The following is a 12,051-nucleotide window of genomic DNA, read 5'->3' on the forward strand; positions in this document are numbered from 1 at the left end:
TGACCTTTGGAAAAATCTTCTTAAAGATGTTGACGTGTGTCTGCAGAGTTGGGTCTTAAAAGACTCTGTAGAGGAGTAGTTCCCATCTTGAAATTCTTAAACTCCTTTGAGCTTGGTTGAAAAGTCATCTCCTTGGCCAATGAGGTGATAGCTCAAGTGGTGAAGGTGTTTGCCTAGGACCAAGAGATCCTGGGTTCAAAATCCCCTTGGTGCTTTCTCGGCGGCATCGCCTACGGGTGGTTAAATAAGCGCCTATGGGCAGTTGTCTAGGGACGGTGAAATTTGGTAACTATGGGAGGATCTTGGGCCAAAGGCCAGTTGAAAAAAACGTTGGTCTCCTTTATGCCTACAAACCTTCGACTTCACGACCTTATACACCAACTAGACTTAAGAAGACTTACATGTAAGGATTAGATCCCTTATAACGAAAGTTTTTGTCTATAGATTAGAAAAGGATAGATGCAAGGCTTTATTGGTAGAAAAGTCAGCTTTGCATTTTGATTTTTCTTGGTTAAAAAGTAAAAATCAAGATGTAGATAAGAGAAAGAAAAGATTCACCAAAATTGTAGGCAAAGATGACATTTGTACTTGGTTATATTTTCTCCTAGATAACCTTTATATATCCTTAGGCGACTCTTTATTTAAGCAAGCAATTGGTATTCCCATGGGTACCAATTGTGCCGTCTTTCTTGCTAATTTTTATCTTTTTACTTATGAGTTTGATTTTATGGAACGCCTTATTTCTGCTGATACTTGTCCAGTCTTTCTTCACAAACTTTGTAATGTGAGACGTTTTGTAGATGACGTCTTCGTTCCCGACATTCCTTTCTTTCAAGAGTTTTTGTATATCAATCCAAATTCCTTAGGTGGAGGGATCTATCCCAAGGAATTTTGCGAACTTAACCGCACCTCGAATAGCGATAGTTGTGCTGTTTTAGACCTTAAGATCACTCATCATCTTTAGGCTTCATAGTAGATATTTATGACAAATGCTTACAACCTGAATATTGTCACATGCACTCTGCACTCAGTGCATGGTGACAAGATGGCTCATCATCAGAAGTGCAACATTTGTACAGTTTTAGAACCCAGTAGGATGATATTTGTCGTACGCCGTGACCCCATTGTACATCCTCAGTCCAGGATAAGTCGGGCACGAGCTACGTAGGTCATTCCTCAGCCTTAGTGGGTCAGTCAGTCAGTCAAGTCCCTTAACCCACTTGGAGAGAATCATTCATGCATGTAGAGTCAGTAGAAGCCTTAGGGTTTGCATCAGAAAGCACTCTGCATCTTGCATAATATGCATACATATGCCTGTGCATCATTTAGAACATCCCCAAAGCCTTAGGGAATTTACTAGGATTTATCTGGTATTTTTCCCATATTTATCAGTATTTATTTATCATTATTTGCATTATTGGGCATTTATAAATATTAACTTTATTAAATGACCAACCTCCAGTTAGTATAAATAGGCTTGCCTAGAGCCTCTTTTGCTCATTCAGTCTTCATTGTGCTAAGAGCTCTCCTCTCTCTTGCTTTCAGCCTAAGACTAATCCAGCCCTAGTGCCCATAAGCTCTCTTCTCCAGCCCTTGAGAACCATAGCTTCAGTCCAGCCCTAGGCGCCTGCTATCAGCCTCTAATCAGCCTGTTTTCAGCACAAAAGCAGCCCTGATTCAGTCCCTTACAGTCCCCCAGATTCAGCCCACAGTTCATCATAGTTTAACGCCTGAAAACCAGCAGCATTCAGCCTGCATATCTGCGTTTTGCTCCAGCCGTACAGCAGCAGCACTACAGTCATCTGTTGCTCATGCGTTTCAGTCCACAGCCCTCTCCAGACACCTGCGTTTCTGTTCACAGCAGATTCCAGCCCTGAAGCAACAGTCTACAGCAGTTTCCAGCCCTGAAACTGTTGTTTGCATCAGTGTCCAGCATTCTGTGCATCATCAACACATTCAGCAGTCATCTGGTGAAGGTAACACAGCATTCATATGTGTTTTCAGCATTCTAACAGTGTGTAGAACAGTCCACCTTCTTCTTCTTTGAGCCTCAGGTGTGCAGCCCTTCCTCATGCCCTTGGGAGGAGTGCATAGGCTCGAGATCAAGTCATTGAGGTGTTTCTACAGCAGTGTACAGATCAGCCGCTCTCCGATCCTCCGAGATCTTGCGTTTGGCTTATCTACAGTCCAAAGTCATTCTCTCTAAAGTAATAAAGCAAATACTATCTCGTTATCGGGATAGGGGGCCCTTCAGTGGGTAATTCGGGACCCAATCTGGTGTACAGTGTTCATATCTCTCTCTCTCTCATCTCTTTAAAGTTTGAAGTAAATGAAATGGATTGCTAAACTCACGAAACTCAGGATACAGAAGACGGTGTGAGCATATTGTGTGACAGGATCAACCAATACAAAGACTTCCTCTGCATATCACAAATATGCTAACTTAAAAAGATCATTCGGATGCCACACTTTTCTTCCAATATTTCTGATACAGCTACGTATGGTGTTAACTGCTCTTAACTTTTTAGATTCTCTTGTCTTTGCTCTACTAAATTTGCCTTTATCTCTCAATCATGTCATCTTATTTTGTTGCTTATCGAAAAAGGTTATAGTTTCAATAAGATTTTGAAAAAGGTTCGTTCTTTCATGAATCGTAGTAAGTTTATCTTTGGTATTTCACTTTTGGAATGTTTAAAATGATAAGGAGTAAGTTTTATAGAAGTGGGGAGCTGAAAAGCCCACTTAATTCATAATTTAATGATCTTTTTTGTAAAAGTGGCTGTTCTAGTTTAGAGTAGGGTTTGTTGTTTTAACTCAGAGTAGGCCTTGTTTAGTCTTCTTGTAATTCTTTCTCGCTCTAGCTTAATATAGACTTAGTTTGGTTCTTTCCTATTTTTTGTGATTCTTTGTTGTTATACCGTAGAGCAGGCTTTGAGTGCTAGTCTCCATCATGGCTGAGTATGCCCATCACCTCCGGAGAGTGATAGAAACTCGATTTGTTGGTTTTATAAAGCATGTTCTTTTGGACTAACCTTATACAAACCTGCACCTACTCTTGGGCATTGATGACGTGAGTAGGGATGTCGTAGCTTATTGTCCACGCTATGCATGATAGAGTTGATGAACCTACACTTCATGTTCAGACAGACATTGGAGTTAATGGTTGCACTTTTGAGTCGAAGTCTTTTTTAAAGTTTAGCTTAATGTTTGGTTCTGGCTCTTAAGTGCTTTAGATCTAGAGTTTATAGTTCTTTGTTTTGCTATTTGCGTTGTTTAGTGGAATCGCTGCTCAAAAGGTTTAAGTTCTTATTAAGAAGAAGTGTGTGTATGCTTTTGTGTGTGTGTGTGTGTGTTTTATTTTTTATTTTTTATTTCTTAAAGTTTCTTTCATTCATGTAATTGTTTTGTTTTGTTTTCTTGTTTTTTGTTTTTTTGTTTGTTTTGTTTTGTAATATGCGGAAGCTTCAGAGAAAGATCGGTACTTCAAAACTAAGAAATCAGCACTCTTTTCGCGACGGAAATTAACGCACAAACTGTAAGGAGATGTGCAGAAAATAGAGAGAGAAGGGGGAGATGGAGAGGACGCAGTATTGGGTCCCAGTTACCCTCTGTAGGGCCCCCACCACGGATGGTGTATTTGCTTTATTAGAATGATGTAAATCTGAAAACAAATACAGAATTCTTGACCTTTTCTTGGCTGGGAAATCCCTGCCCTTGACCTTCAGAAGTCCACCCCTTTGCTTAGCAATCTCCTTGGCTTGTCTGGCCCTTGATTGGCTTGAGCTCTTGGTGAATACTGAGATGAATGATGGAATTGTGGACCTCTCCTATTTATATTACTCTTCAAGGGCAGTCGGCCAGTATAAGAGCAAGCGGCCAGCATCATATTCCCACGATTGAGTAAAATCAGCATTAAATGCTCAAATAAATCCTAATAAAAGCTACGTTTTTTCCCTAGCAAGCTGGGGAGGCAGGCGCTTGCTTCTAGAAGGCTGGGCATAGCCTTTGCCCACAATCCATGGACTGGACAGCCTGTATGGGCTGCCCCATACTTGCCCTACAGCCCTATGAAGGCTGTAACCTCCTGAAAATGGCCTTATTCTTGCCTTAGGACTGTCTTACAGCCCTTCCATGGCTGGTGGGTCCAGCCTGGGCCTTCTTGGCCCTCATGGGGGTGGTTCTACACCATTCCCATGCCCACACTCAGCTCCGGGGTAGCCCTATGGGCTGGCCCCTTGTCCTAACCATTATCTACTCAGTGATCTGGCATCTGGTACCATACCAGATACAAAGAACCACTGACATCATTCTAGAGGGAGACTCACAGTGCGGACTGGCACTGTTTCATGTGCAAGACAGTGCACATCTGACCTTGGACTAGCTGCATAGCCTCCAAATAATCCATCAATAATGCCGGATAGTCTTCGAAAAATTCTTTGTCGAGTCATACCGCTTCATGAGTTTCTCGGTCCTGAAACTTCGTGAGGAACTGTCGAAGTCTTCGGCTTGAGCCATGCTTGAAACGGTGCAGAAGGATCTGTTCTGGAACCATTACTTCTGCTTCATCCACAATGTCTGGTTCCGCTTCGTCTGTAACCTCTGAAGGGGGTGGACCTGCATATGGCTTTAACCAACTGACATGAAATACATCGTGCATAGTCCAACTCGGAGGTAGCTTTAACTGCATAGACACCTCATTAATCTTTTTTTGGATGGGAAAAGATCCGAAGCTCCTGAAAGACAACTTTGGGCATCGCTTGCCCACCTGCTTCAATCTTTGCTTCATAATCCGAAGATAAACCCAATCTCCTTCCGAAAACTTCATATCCCTTCGGTCTTTATTGGCCTGTCGAGTGTTGTGCTTTAGCCAATCTGCCTTTTACTGACTCTAGGATCTCGTGGTAAGACTCCGTCACTCTGTTCGCCTTCGGTGCTGAAGACGAAGTCCTGGTTAACGACGACTGGAAAGGTCTTCCAAACGCTGCCTCATATGGAGTCCTGCCAATAGCTGAAGAAAAAGAGTCATTCAAAACAGCTTGAACTAAAGGCAAAAACGATTCCCCCTTACCTTGCTGATCGTGGGCATAACACTTCAGCACATCAAAGGCCAACTGGTTGTATATCTTTGTCTGGCCATCTGTTTGTGGGTGGAATGCACTGGAAAAATTCAACTTAGCACCAAAATTATCAAACAATGCCCTCCAAAAATGACTGGTAAACTTGGCATCTCGGTCTGACACTATGGTCCTAGGAATCCCGCCAATCGGGTACCAATGCCGAATGAATAACTGGGCAACATCCTCGGCAGTCACATTGGCCCTGCAAGGAATAAGCATAACAAATTTGCTAAACCTATCAACAATAGTTAAGCACTGCATATTACGCTTACTCAAACTGGGAGGCAGATTTGTGACAAAGCCCATCGAAATGTCTTGGAAAGGACCTATCAGGAATTGGCAAGGGCTGTAACAATCCTATCTTCTTTCCACGAGGAGCTTTCACCTTTTGACAAATGTCACAGCGTTGTACGTATGTAAACACATCACGCCTCATCTTTGGCCAATAGTATTGCCGTTCTAATTTCTCCAGAGTCGAATTCATGCCCCTATGACCACTTGTAATGGAGTCATGGGCATCATGGAGAAGAGCTGCCCTGAATGACTTCATGACACATAGTCGGCCTTTGTAGAAAAGCCAACCATCGCGTATCAGAAAATGGCATGGTCCTGTGGCATCCAATGCCTGTTCCCACTGAGTACCGAATTCCTCGGAATCCGCGTACGTGTGCTTCATGTCCTCTAGTCCTGTACCAACAAGGTCAAGTCTAGTGGTCTGAATCGTAGATACTTGTCCCTTCCTGCTCAAAGCGTCGGCCACTGGATTGGCCTTTCCTGGAAGGTATTCAATCATACCACCGAACTGCTGGAATATCTGACTCCAGCGGTGTTGTCGATCACTCCACTGTGCACTTGGCATCGTCTGAATCCAGCGCAATGCCTGATGGTCAGTGCGAACCTCGAAGTCATGGCCATACAGGAAATGTTTTCAATGTTTCAAGGCCTGTATAACTGCTAGGAGTTCACGATCATAGATTGAGTAGTTCTTTTCGGTGGGCAGTAACTTACGAGACATGTAAGCTATTGGATGACCATTCTGTTGCAATACACCTCCAATTGCAATGTTACTCGCATCGGTGATCACTTGAAATGGTTCGTCCCACGAGGCAACGGCTAAACAAGGCGCTTCTGATAAAGCCACCTTGAGGTTCTGGAATGCCTCCAACGCTCGTGGAGTCATTCGAATCTTTTGCCTTCTTGTTTTCACTTCCTTTAGCAGATCGGTTAGATCTGCCGAGAGATTAGAAAACTTGTCGATGTGGGTAGAATATGCCTGGCATATACCCACAAATGATCTAATGTCATAAGCTGTCTGCGGTACTTCCCAGTTAACAATCTCGGCCACTTTAGCCGGATCAAGTCGAATGCCTTCAGCACTAATTATATATCCCAAGTAATGCACCTGGAACAGATAAAATTTTGACTTCTTTTCATTGACATAGAGCTCGTTGCTTTCCAGCAACTTAAGGACTTTCTCCACATCAATGTCATGCTGCCCAATTCTAGCTGAAAAAATGAGTATGTCGTCCAGAAATATGAACACACACTTTCCAATCAAATCCCGGAAAATACGCATCATCATGCGGTTAAATGTAGCTGGGGCGTTCGTCAAACCAAATGGCATGACCACAAATTCATAGTGGGCCCGCTCTTTACGGAAGGCTGTCTTGGAGATGTCCCCCTCTACAATCCGTACCTGGTGGTACCCACTCTTTAAATCCAATTTTGAGAACACCTTTGCTCCATTCAGCCTCTCGAGAATATAGTCAATTCGAGGCATCGGGAATCTGCTCTTGATAGTTAGCTTGTTGAGTGCACGATAATCGACACACAACCGGGAAGACCCATCTTTCTTCTTGACAAACAAGATCGGTGCTGCAAATGGCGACACGCTGGGGCGGATGAAGCCAGCTTGCAACAATTCTTGGAGTTGGCGGTCCAACTCCGATTCCATTGCCTTAGAAAGGCGGTACGAAAACTTGCTCGGGGGTTGCGAGCCTGGGAGAAGGTCAATCCTGTGATCCTCCGGTCTGGACGAGGGGGAGCTGGGGAGGGAGACTGTCCCGAAGAAAAATCTTCTGGAACTTTTCATGGAGAACCGAGTACTTCTCGGAAGCACTGGCCACCGTTTGGGCTGTCTGGATGTAAATCATCGCACACTGTGCGCCTTTCCTGATTGCTCGCTTAGCCTACAAGTGGCTTATGAGCGGAAAGTTTGGGATACCTGGCTCACACTTAATGGTCACCAGGGTGTTTGACACATTCCGATTGATCTAGAACGTCTGCTTGTCCCACTTGACATCAGGAAGAAACTTGTGAAACCACTGGATACCCGAAATTATGTCTGCTCCTACAAGAGGGGCAACCATAAAGTCACGCACAAACTCTATGCCCTGAATCACTAACTTAGCACCTAGAGCTTCATACTTGACGCTTGTTGTCATACCTGTGCTAAAACCCTCAACCCGTTTGTCCACCGGAGTCAGCTCGAAACGGGCACGCCTAGCGGCTTGTTCCGTGACCACATCCTCCGTGCTGCCACTGTCAAACAAGACAACGACTCTCTGGCCACCTATGTAGCCAAGGGACTTGAGCAATTCATTGCGCTCAAGCCTCATACTCCTGGTCATGGGCGCCCTTTTGCTTATCTTCTAGCTTCCGGCTAATAATTGCTCCAACTGAAGCACCGGGGTTTGAAGAACTAGGGTTAACCACTGGGGTTTGTGTGGGAGCTGAGCTCACCACGGAGGCTGTAGAGGCGGCGGCGGCATTTGGACGCTTCTTCGGACAATCCCGAGAAGTATGTCTTTTTGTATGACAAAAGAAACATCTACCCTCCTTCTTGTAGTGAGAAAGCTCCTCAGCACTCAACTTGCCACCTGTCTTGCCTGCCTCCGCTTTCTGGTCTGGAGTAAGCTTAGACGCATTGTTCGAGTTCTTGGAGCTAGAGGCTCTCGGGCTCTGTCCTGGGGAAGACCCCGTCTGGTTCAGCTGGGAAGTCTTGGGCTTGCCACTATTGTGTTTCATTTCTGTACTCTCTGCAAGCGAGAGTGCGTCCTCAAAGGTGGCTGGCCTAAACATACGCACCTCCCATTGGATTTGCGTGTCTAGGCCATACAAAAACTGCCCTTTCTTGTCCGTATCAGATAAGCCTAATTGTAGACGTAAGGTCGAAATTTTATTGGCAAACTGAAGGATTGGTTGCGCGTTCTGACGCGCTCCCCTGAACTCGTCTTCGAGTCGCTCAAGGTAGTGGGGCAATAGAAACCGCTGCTTAAGGTCGCAGACGAACTCGTCCCACACATAAGCTGCCATGCCTGCACTGGTGTGGGCATGAGTCCACTGAGTCCACCAAGGAATGGCCTCACCTTCCAAGTACCAACTGGCTAAGATCACTATGTCAGTATCTGTTTTCCTCACTGCGGCAAAGTAAGCTTCAAATTGATGTAACCATGAATAAAGAGTTGTGGGGTCGAGTTTACCATTATACCTACTGAAATTCATTTTCTCGGGAAAATGATTCGAGGGCGTCGTCGGTGTCAATCTGGCGTCCAAAGCTCTGAGGTAACACTCGTGTTCCACGCGTCGCATGGCGTCGTCTTCTCGTTGTCGGATCTCCAATGCACGCATTTGCAACTCAAGCAAGGAGCTTGGCTGCGGCTGTGACCCCGTGAGAGGGTCCCTGTGACGAGGATCTGGTATCTGGGATACGGAAGGAGGGGAAGGAGGAGATAGAAAACGCGACGCTGCAGGTTGGGTACGCTCCTACAGAGCCAAGATCCGCGCCTTCTGCTCATCCAACTTGGCTGTCTGTTCTGCGAGTGCTCGCATCATCTGCTGGAACATGTCTGTGACACTCAAGCCTGGTGCCCTAGCTGGGCTGCCTGGTGCACTCTGGTTCCATGGTTCTGGGTCTCTCTCGTCGCCGAAGCTTGCCATAGCAGGAAAATGCAATTCCTTTCCGGAATGCAATCTGACCATCCACTATCTGTGTGGGAGACTTCCGGAGGCTAAAAACCAACCGTCCTTTGAGGGACAGGAGTCACTCTGAAAGGGGTAGTCCACCGGCGTCTAAAAACCAACCACACGAGCGAGAAAAATTTTTTTGGTTTTCTTTGCTGAATCTTTGTCCTTGAAGTAGGCTATGATACCACTGTAATATGCGGAAGCTTCGGAGAAAGATCGGTACTTCAAAACTCAGAAATCAGCACTCTTTTCGCGACGGAAATTAACGCACAAACTGAAAGGAGATGTGCAGAAAATAGAGAGAGAAGGGGGAGATGGAGAGGACCCAGTATTGGGTCCCAATTACCCTTTGTAGGGCCCCCACCATGGATGGTGTATTTGCTTTATTAGAATGATGTAAATCTGAAAACAAATACAGAATTCTTGACCTTTTCTTGGCTGGGAAATCCCTGCCCTTGACCTTCAGAAGTCCACCCCTATTTCATGTTAGCCTCCTCAAGAAATATGTGGGTCCTGAGCCGCTTGAGCCGGTTATTGTGGATCAACTCGAAATTGATGAGCTTGAAGAAGTGCTTCAACCGGAACAGATTGTGTTTCGTAAGGAACAGAGAGCTGTTGGTGGAAAGCTTATTCGTAGGTTTTTTGTGAAGTTTAAGAACTACCCTGCTCTGGATACGAAGTGGGTAGATGAAGACTACTTCAAGGATTATTTGGATCTTCTATAGGTTTATTTGGCTGCTTTTCAGATTGCAGACAATTGATTAGAAGCCAAGGAGAATGTCATATTCTTGACTATACACATGTGGAGGAACACCATGGAAGGGTAGGTATAGACCTTGTGTGTTCTAGGCATGGTTTAATACATGTGGAAGGACTCCATTGAAGGATTGAGATCCTTGTGTGAGTTCCTAGCATGGTTTACTACATGTGGAAGGGCTCCATGGAAGGACTGATATCTTGGTGTGAGTTCCTGGCATGGCTAGTACAAGTGGAAGGGCTTCATGGAAGGGTAGATACCCTGGTGAGAGTTCCTGGGATGGTGATGAAGTCTCATGGAAGGGTGGACACCCCGGTGAGCATTCCTTGTACATGTATGAGCGGTGCCCGAGACGGGTTCTGTACAAGATGAATAAGTTGGGAGATGGAATCCAGAATATTGTGCATAAAGCATTTGTGTGATTTGACATGCATGAATGACTTGTCTTAGCTACTTGGACACTACCCGGTATTTCTGCATGTGATTGTCCATGGGCTCCGGGGACTCTGGAAACCTTGTGGATGGCACACTTGTTTGGGATTGAGGCAATGATCTTATGTGTTTTGCAGGTGGTAAGTGACCCCAAAGTCAATTTACAACTTATATTTTATTATACTAAGGTTTATGAGTGTAGGTGTTCACATACACTTAAGTTTGGGCGTGGTCTTATGTGTTTTGCAGGTGGTAAGTGACCCCAAAGTCAATTTACAACTTATATTTTATTATACTAAGGTTTATGAGTGCAGGTGTTCACATACACTTAAATTTGGGCAGACAAATTATAAAGTGTTCACATACACTTAAGTTTGGGCGGACAGTTTATAGAGTGTTCCATCAGTTGGACCAATTTTTAATGAAACTTGACCATTACTCAAGGGTGGACAGCTCTACATGCAATATTATCTCCACGAGTTGCTAATTTGGGAGGGGAGAAGCCAAATATCAGCTAGGCGTCTACTTCTAGCAGTTTTTTGGTGTGGGACGCTCTAGGGTTTTGACAGGTGTCAGTTTGCATGCTGGACAGCATCTCTGTGGCTGGTCGATTGCTTCCAGGGCTGCATAAAGGCTGATTGCTTGCTCCTACCGGTGCCATAGGCAGAGATGACTCCTTTCTCTCTCATTTGATGCATGCGATTTCTTTTGGCTCATCTCTGGGGCTGGTCGACTGCTGGACAGCAGGCATAGGGCCTGATTTCTGATGCTCCAAAGGTCTGGGCTCACCCTTCTCTACACTTGGGGTGACCTGTCCGGCAAGATTTTGGGCTGAAAACAGAGCTGTACTGTCCAATTCAGCAAGGTTCTTCGCGACGAAATCGAAGGCATATAGTGTTTGAACCTGCATGAGGCCTGTGGCTCTAAGGGTTGAACCTTTGGGTGGCCATAGGTAAGGTTTTCATGGCTGGTTATTCGGGACAGCTCTATTGCTAGAGGGTGTGATCACATACTAGAGTATGGCTGTGCCCGAAGAATTCTGAAGGCTGAGATCGAGGTCTTAGGCATTTGTTTTATTTGTTTTCATCATATTCTGGATGTATCTTGTGCGAGCTTGTAGAGTGCTTACTCTCTGGCACCTGTTCTCTTGTATTGGAACACTCTGTTGGTAATAAAGATACCGAGAGGGGGGGGGGGGGGGGGGGGGGGGGGGGGGGGGGGGGGGGGGCTAGCCCAACTTCGGCTCCTAGTGTTGTAAGGCCAATGGAGCGTGCAGTGACAGATTCAGCCACGTGTCCAAGAGATAAGAATAGAGAGAGAAGGGGGGGAGAGAGAGAGAGATATAGGGGTTTTACACAATACAGCATACTGAGCGGGGAACAAGCCCCCCCCCCCCCCCCCTTTCAGGAATTTATTTAGGAACAATCCACGGGCACGCTGGCTAGGATCAATACAATCAATGAATACAAAACAAATAGATATGCTGATGTAGGATATCCAGATCGATGTCGATGTCAAGACACGAGATCTCTAATGCCGAGCACACCACGGGGATGACCCACAAGTATCTCTCATTGGGCTAGTACCAGATCCAATATTCAAATCCAAAGCCAACGAATCCGAGTCCAAGTCCAGATCCAGATCCAAGTCCAAGTCCTGGTTTCAATCCAAGTCCAAGTCCTAGTTCCAATCCAAGTCGAAGTCGAAGTCGAAGTCCTAGTTCCAATCCAAGTCCAAGTCCAAGTTCAAGTTCGGATCCAAATCCAAGAATCACTCGCT

At 45.4% G+C, this 12,051-nt stretch overlaps 1 protein-coding gene and 1 pseudogene across 4 annotated transcripts in view; both read left to right on the forward strand.

Moving 5' to 3' along the window:
* Positions 1 to 12,051, forward strand: part of LOC147612814 (rhodanese-like domain-containing protein / PPIC-type PPIASE domain-containing protein) — a 53,276-nt gene that overhangs the window by 7,635 nt on the left and 33,590 nt on the right. The gene's annotated exons all lie outside the window — the stretch shown is intronic.
* LOC147612815 (uncharacterized) lies at positions 594 to 2,753 on the forward strand (annotated as a pseudogene).

This window comes from Cibotium barometz, chromosome 45 (assembly GCF_041138505.1).
Source record: "Cibotium barometz isolate CiBa-2024 chromosome 45, ASM4113850v1, whole genome shotgun sequence".
NCBI classification, from domain to species: domain Eukaryota; kingdom Viridiplantae; phylum Streptophyta; class Polypodiopsida; order Cyatheales; family Cibotiaceae; genus Cibotium; species Cibotium barometz.